Raw genomic sequence first — 8,014 nt, 5'->3', positions numbered from 1 at the left:
TCAGCTTTATTCATGAAACTTCATGAACTAGCATTTTCTGACTGAGAAAGGACGTTTTAGAGCATTTCCAAGCATGCCTTGGTTTCATGAACTAGGATGCCTAAAAATGATTTTTTATTAACAAATTTCGGGAGGAGCATGCACAGATAATTAACTCGGCCAGTTCACCATCAGCAATCACATTGTCCATCCCGCCGGCCCAGGAGGACGTCCATAAATAATCTAAGCAGCCTTACCTTCCTCATCTCTAGTCGTCAGCATTTGGTTGTATCCAAGCGTGAAAAATATGTCTGAGATTGATTCCTCCTCGGAGACAAACTCCCCCGATTCCCTGGCGCCTTTTGCCGTCGCCAAGCACAGTAGCGCCCCGCGGAAGACCTCAATCCAACCCGCGGCCCCGCCGCGAGGCCGTCGGCCTTCTCGTGCCGCCGCCGCTCGCCCTTCCAAACGCCGAGGCACACCATCACCACCGCCTCACAAAGGGCAGCCTCCTTCCCCAGCGTCCTTTTATGCTTCGGCTCTCCAGGACATCCCGCCACGGACAAATGGACCGTGCAGAGCTTACGCCAAGCGCTCAGCACCGCCGGCGCCATCGTCCCGCGACGTTTGAACAAAGCGGAACTTCTTGCTCTCTGCAACTCTCTCCAGCCAAGAGCACCTCCTCCAACCTCAACTCCTCCGTCCAAAGCATCGGGCAAAGCGAGCCGGGTCCGCCCCACTCCATATTCACGGCCCGAGCAAACTCCAAATCCCTCGGGATCAGGCCTCCGGCTGGCAAGCCGCAGCAGAAAGCCCTCAGCAAGCCTGGGCCGCGCCCCAGACTCCGAAGCCGCTAGCACTCCGCCCCCTCCCCACTCAGCCAAGCGTCAGCACTCAGCTCTTCCTAGCGGCACACCGTGCCTCGTATCTTTAAGCCGCCAAAACAGTGCGAGCATGTCTCCGCTAGCGGCACAGTCTCTTTCTCTTTCTGCTCACCCCGCCCCCGCCGGCGGTAGACTGTGGCGACTTCGCCATCACTTTAAAAAATCCAGCCCACAACCACTCACGCATCCTGTCACTTGCGGAATTCACAATTGCTTTTTCACGCTTCACTGAAGTTATCTGCTCAGTTTACCCTCTCAGGAGACGCGAGCTCTGCGACTATCTCGCCATAATTGCAGAACTCGCACTATCATACGGGGGCTCACATTTCTACACCTACCACAAACTATTCTCCGCCAAATGCGCCATCAGGCTGGCGCAATGGAATCAACGCGCCTACTGGGGAGCTCTCGACACTGAACTCCACAGCAGAGTGTTCACAGGCTGCCGCAACATTTCATGCGCAGTCTGTCACTCCAGCCCCCACCCACCCATCCACCCACCAACCACAGCTTGCCCATTTATCATCCCGTCAATCCCTCCATGTCCTGAGCCGTCTCAACCCATGCCAACAAGCTACGTCCCACACTCTTCTAAAGCCTTGCTCTCCACTTCAACTTGCCTCCGCAGCTCTTCCCCACCCAGCAGCCAGATCTGCATGAGCTTTAACGCCAGCAGGTGCACAAGGCAACGATGCAGATTTATGCATTTGTGCAGCTATTGCGGCGGCGTCCACGCTCACCTGATATGCCCAGTCCACAAGGCTGCAAATAAAAAATCTAAACCATACTTATCGACTCCTGTGAATATTTCTCACCTATCCGCTGAACTGACCCACCATCCCGATCACAATTTTACTAATTACATTCTGTCTGGTCTCACGCACGGCTTTCACCCCGGCGTGGAAATTCTCCCTTCCCGAAGCCTCATCTGCCCTAATCTCCAGTCTGCTCTCGCCGAACCCGAAATAGTTGATCTCCTAATCAAAAAAGAAACCAATGCAAAATTCATGATCGGCCCATTTTCCGTTCCCCCCCACTTACCGGGTCAGCCCAGTTGGCGTCGCCACCAGGAAGTTCTCAGGCAAAAAAACGCCTCATAATCGATCTTTCCTTCCCACATAATTCCCCATTTCCAAGCATCAACAGCCTCATTCTACTCGAAGAATTTTCCCTCGATTACCACGATATCGACCAAGCCATTGCTCTAATTAAAGACGCAGGTCGCAGTGCTTGGCTGGCCAAACTCGACATCACCTCCACCTTCAAGGTGATGCCCATTCACCCAGATTTCTGGCACCTATTCAGCATACGCTGGCGCAATAAATTTTACTTCGCCGTACGTCTCATGTTCGGCTGTAGAAGCAGCCCAAAAATATTCGAAATGCTATCAGAGGCTATCTGCTGGATTCTTTCCAATAATCACGCTATACCCTACCTTATCCATCTCCTAGACGATTTTTTGATCATCTCGCCCTGCGACTCCATCCCAGCCGCACACCTTTTGGCAGCCCAAAAAGTGTTCTCTCATCTCGGGATCCCCCTCGCTCTAGACAAAACCTCAGGTCCCTGTACCTCCATTGAATTCCTGGGCATCAATCTAGATTCCCAGAAATCCCAAGCGTCCCTACCCAAAGAAAAAATCGACAGAACGACCCTGGTCGCGTCCACCCTAATCGACACCTCTAGCTGCTCCAAACGCGAGCTCCTATCCGTTCTCAGCCACCTAAACTTCGCAATGCGCATAATCCCGCAAGGCCGCCCTTTCGTCTCACATCTTTTCTCTCTCGCATCTTGCGCCCACGCACTCGAAGATCGGATATCACTAACTGAATCATGCCGCAACGAGCTCAGTTTGTGGGTTTCCTTTCTTAGTCAATGGAACGGTCTCTCCTTCTTTTACAATAACTTGATTTCCTCCCCCATTGACATCCAGTTATTTACCGACGCCGCCCCCTCCGTCAGCTTTGGCGGATTCTACCAAGGCCGCTGGTTCGCATCCACATGGCCCCCCCAGTTACTAGATCTACCGCAGCAGCAAACATCCTCAGCCCTTTTCGAGCTATACCCCCTAGTGGTCGCAGCTCTCCTGTGGGGTAAAGAGTGATCCGCCACCAGCATCTTAGTCCACTGCGACAATGAGGCAACCGTTCACTGCATTAATAAAGGCCGCTCCTATTCACTCGCACTCATGCCCTTGCTGAGACGCCTGATTTGGACCTCAGCTCGCGACCAGTTTATATAACCGCAAAACATGTTCCCGGGTCCAAAAACCAAATAGCTGACTCTCTCTCTTGTTTTGCCTTCCAGAAATTCAGACTGCTGGCACCAGAGGCGGAACCACTCCCAACCCCAGTACCTCACTATTCGCAACTGATATTCCCATAGACCATCCTCCGTCAGCCCTACGTGAGGCTTCCCTCAGTTCCATTTTACAAGCCGTCTCACCCAGGACCCTCCAGTCCTATCTGACAGCATGGAAAAGCTTCAAAGAATTCCACTCCATCCACAAATTGATGTTCCCTGACTTCTCACTGCTTGCCACCACTTCATTCATCTCCCACCTAAACGTCAACAAAAAACTTCAAATTAGCACCATTAAGGGTTATCTAAGCTGCGTCCAATTTTTTCATAAACTGGCTCATTTACGGCTCACCCGCACCCCAAATATCCAATTCTCAGACCTCCCTTCTCATCAAAGGCATCCAAAAAACCAATCCCACTCACCCAGACTGCAGGCAACCCATAACTCTAAAAATCCTGACCAAATGCATTTCCACCCTCCGAAGAGGTTACCATTCCCTCAACACCGCCCGCACCCTCGATGCAATGTTCATTCTAGCCTTTTTCGGTTGTTTCTGATGCTCGGAGCTTGCCATCTCTTCCAACTTCAATCCATCCATCCACCCCACCATCTCAGATCTCCAGCTACTGGACCACGAAACCATCTCCTTTTTCATAAAGCAAAGTAAAACGGACCAGTCCATGAAAGGCCACCTCATTTACATTTTCAACCTCCAATCACCCATTTTTCCATACCAAACCCTCCTAGCCTTTCTCCAGCTGAGAAAATCCCAGACCCAACTCCCATCCGACCCTCTCTTCACAGATGATTTCAACCGCCCCGTGACCTGTTTCTGGTTCCAAAAACACCTCAAGTCCGTTCTGTTCCTATCTGGTACCCCAACCGACAACTTCTCCTCCCACTCATTTAGAATAGGCGCAGCAACTACAGCAGCACAAAAGGCATCTCCCAGCACCAGATCCAAGCTCTCAGCCGCTGGTCTTCAGAAGCCTTCAAGAACTACATCCGAACAGACCACTCCCACATCAAAGAAGCCCACTGCACTCTAATTAGCCACCCCCGTTAAAACGCCAGCCCACCCCAACCTACCCAGCCTCCAAAACACACCTGTCAGCACCATACCCATCCATAACGGGCCCGGCACCCCACCCCAGCATCTCTTGGCTTCCGCAGGAGCCTCGCCCTCACCCCCACACTGCCGCAGCAGTGCCAGCCTCTCTCCCCCATTTTCTATATTCTCCCACTGCCGCAGCAGTCCCCGCTCCGGCAGGAGCCTTCCCTGTATTTCCTCACTGCCGCAGCAGTGCTCGCTCCCACAGGAGCCTTTCCTAAATTCACTGCCGCAGCAGCATCTGCGTCGCAGGAGTCTTTTCTGTTTTCCCCACTGCCGCTGCAGAAACCTCCTCTGTATTTCCACACTGCCGCAGTAGTGTCCACTCCAGCAGGAGTTTCTCTGTATTTCCACACTGCCGCAGTAGTGTCTGCTCCCGCAGGAGCCCTTTCTCTATTTTTCACCCAGCACAAACTTTCTCTGTATTTCCACACTGCCGCAGTAGTGTCCGCTCCCGCCGGAGCCTTCTCTGTATTTCCACCCTGCCGTAGCAACGGTCTCTCTCGCAGGAGTCTTTCCTCCATTTCTCCACTGCCGCAGCAGTGCCTGCCCCACAGAAGCTTTTTCTCCATTTCCCCACTGCCGCAGTATTGTCTGCTCCCGCAGGAGCCTTCTCTGTGTTTCCACACTGTTGCAGTAGTGTTGTTCCCTCAGGAACCTTTTCTCTACCTCCTCACTGCCGCAGCAGTGTCCACTCCCGCAGAACCCTTTTTCTCTACCTCTTCACCGCCGCAGCAGTGTCCGCTTCCGCAGGAGCCTTTTTCTCTACCTCCTCACTGCCGCAGCAGTGTCCGCTCACGCAGGAGCCTTTTTCTCTACCTCCTCACCGCCGCAGCAGTGATCGCCTCCTGAATCCTCCCTACTGACACCACCTCAACAATTCTTCTTCAAGCGACGTCCAGCACCCCTCTATCCACAAGCTTGGCAACTTTGGGGGGTTAACGCCCTGCCTTGGCTGCTGTCACGCGCTCATTGCAGTTTGGGGGGTGTAAGCGCGGGGTCCGGGCTAAGGGGCCGAGCTCGGACCCCTCTCCCCGGAAGAGGGGAGTACCCCGGGCTCGGGAGGAATTACTGAGTTCGGAGCCCTCTCCCCAGACAGCACGCCAAATATGCATACTTTTATTCTTCTTTATTGTCTGTAGGGCGAACTCTTCCTATTCTAAGCATTTTATGAACAGAGGCTTAACTAAATATGAAATGTATAAAACTTAACACATCAAAAAGTGTTTTCTTTTAAATAACATTCCTTTCATGCAGTGAAACATTTTTAATGTGGGTCAGCTTTATTCATGAAACTTCATGAACTTTCGTTTTCACTGAGAAAAGACATTTTAGTTTCATGATGCCTTGGTTTCATAAGCTAGATGCCTAAAATCACTATTGGCGTTCCTAGAAGGCTCTAACTAAGCGTTTTATGAACTGAGGCTCTAACTAAATATGAAATGTATAAAACTTCTAACACATCAAGAAGTGTCTTTCTGCATTGTAAATAACATTCCTTTCATGCATGTGAAACATTTTTAATGTGGGTCAGCTTTATTCATGAAACTTCATGAACTTTCGTTTTCTGACTGAGAAAAGACGTTTTAGAGCGTTTCCAAGCATGCCTTGGTTTCATGAGCTAGGATGCCTAAAATCACTATTGGCGTTTCCTAGAAGGCTCTAACTAAGCGTTTTATGCACTGAGGCTCTAACTAAATATGAAATGTATAAAACTTCTAACACATCAAGAAGTGTCTTTCTGCATTGTAAATAACATTCCTTTCATGCATGTGAAACATTTTTAATGTGGGTCAGCTTTATTCATGAAACTTCATGAACTAGCGTTTTCTGACTGAGAAAAGACGTTTTAGAGCGTTTCCAAACATGCCTTGGTTTCATGAGCTAAGATGCCTAAAAACACTATTGGCGTTCCTAGAAGGCTCTAACTAAGCGTTTTATGAACTGAGGCTCTAACTAAATTTGATATGCAAAAAACTTCTAACACATCAAGAAGTGTCTTTCTGCATTGTAAATATTCCTTTCATGCATGTGAAACATTTTTAATATGGGTCAGCTTTATTCATGAAACTGCATGAACTAGCCTTTTCTGACTGAGAAAAGACGTTTTAGAGCGTTTCCAAGCATGCCTTGGTTTCATGAGCTGAGATGCCTAAAATCACTATTGGCGTTCCTAGAAGGCTCTAACTAAGCGTTTTATGAACTGAGGCTCTAACTAAATTTGATATGCATAAAACTTCTAACACATCAAGAAGTGTCTTTCTGCATTGTAAATAACATTCCTTTCATGCATGTGAAACATTTTTAATATGGGTCAGCTTTATTCATGAAACTGCATGAACTAGCGTTTTCTGACTGAGAAAAGACGTTTTAGAGCGTTTCCAAGCATGCCTTGGTTTCATGAGCTAGGATGCCTAAAATCACTATTGGCGTTCCTAGAAGGCTCTAACTAAGCGTTTTATGAACTGAGGCTCTAACTAAATTTGATATGCATAAAACTTCTAACACATCAAGAAGTGTCTTTCTGCATTGTAAATAACATTCCTTTCATGCATGTGAAACATTTTTAATGTGGGTCAGCTTTATTCATGAAACTTCATGAACTTTCGTTTTCTGACTGAGAAAAGACGTTTTAGAGCGTTTCCAAGCATGCCTTGGTTTCATGAGCTGAGATGCCTAAAATCACTATTGGCGTTCCTAGAAGGCTCTAACTAAGCGTTTTATGAACTGAGGCTCTAACTAAATTTGATAATGCATAAAACTTCTAACACATCAAGAAGTGTCTTTCTGCATTGTAAATAACATTCCTTTCATGCATGTGAAACATTTTTAATGTGGGTCAGCTTTATTCATGAAACTTCATGAACTAGCGTTTTCTGACTGAGAAAAGACGTTTTGCAGCGTTTCCAAGCATGCCTTGGTTTCATGAGCTGAGATGCCTAAAATCACTATTGGCGTTCCTAGAAGGCTCTAACTAAGCGTTTTATGAACTGAGGCTCTAACTAAATTTGATATGCAAAAAACTTCTAACACATCAAGAAGTGTCTTTCTGCATTGTAAATAACATTCCTTTCATGCATGTGAAACATTTTTAATATGGGGTCAGCTTTATTCATGAAACTGCATGAACTAGCGTTTTCTGACTGAGAAAAGACGTTTTAGAGCGTTTCCAAGCATGCCTTGGTTTCATGAGCTGAGATGCCTAAAATCACTATTGGCGTTCCTAGAAGGCTCTAACTAAGCGTTTTATGAACTGAGGCTCTAACTAAATTTGATATGCATAAAACTTCTAACACATCAAGAAGTGTCTTTCTGCATTGTAAATAACATTCCTTTCATGCATGTGAAACATTTTTAATATGGGTCAGCTTTATTCATGAAACTGCATGAACTAGCTTTTTCTGACTGAGAAAAGACGTTTTAGAGCGTTTCCAAGCATGCCTTGGTTTCATGAGCTGAGATGCCTAAAATCACTATTGGCGTTCCTAGAAGGCTCTAACTAAGCGTTTTATGAACTGAGGCTCTAACTAAATTTGAAATGCATAAAACTTCTAACACATCAAGAAGTGTCTTTCTGCATTGTAAATAACATTCCTTTCATGCATGTGAAACATTTTTAATATGGGTCAGCTTTATTCATGAAACTTCATGAACTAGCGTTTTCTGACTGAGAAAAGACGTTTTAGAGCGTTTCCAAGCATGCCTTGGTTTCATGAGCTGAGATGCCTAAAATCACTA

At 47.6% G+C, this 8,014-nt stretch overlaps 1 pseudogene; it reads left to right on the top strand.

Annotated features, from left to right (window-relative positions):
• Positions 1-286: 286 nt before the first annotated feature.
• On the top strand, positions 287-3,248 carry LOC127159806 (uncharacterized; annotated as a pseudogene).
• Positions 3,249-8,014: the final 4,766 nt, after the last annotated feature.

Source organism: Labeo rohita, unplaced genomic scaffold (genome assembly GCF_022985175.1).
Source record: "Labeo rohita strain BAU-BD-2019 unplaced genomic scaffold, IGBB_LRoh.1.0 scaffold_252, whole genome shotgun sequence".
Lineage (NCBI taxonomy): Eukaryota > Metazoa > Chordata > Actinopteri > Cypriniformes > Cyprinidae > Labeo > Labeo rohita.
The sequence above is the reverse complement of the archived record's forward strand: the minus strand, read 5'-3'. Positions and strand labels throughout refer to the sequence as shown.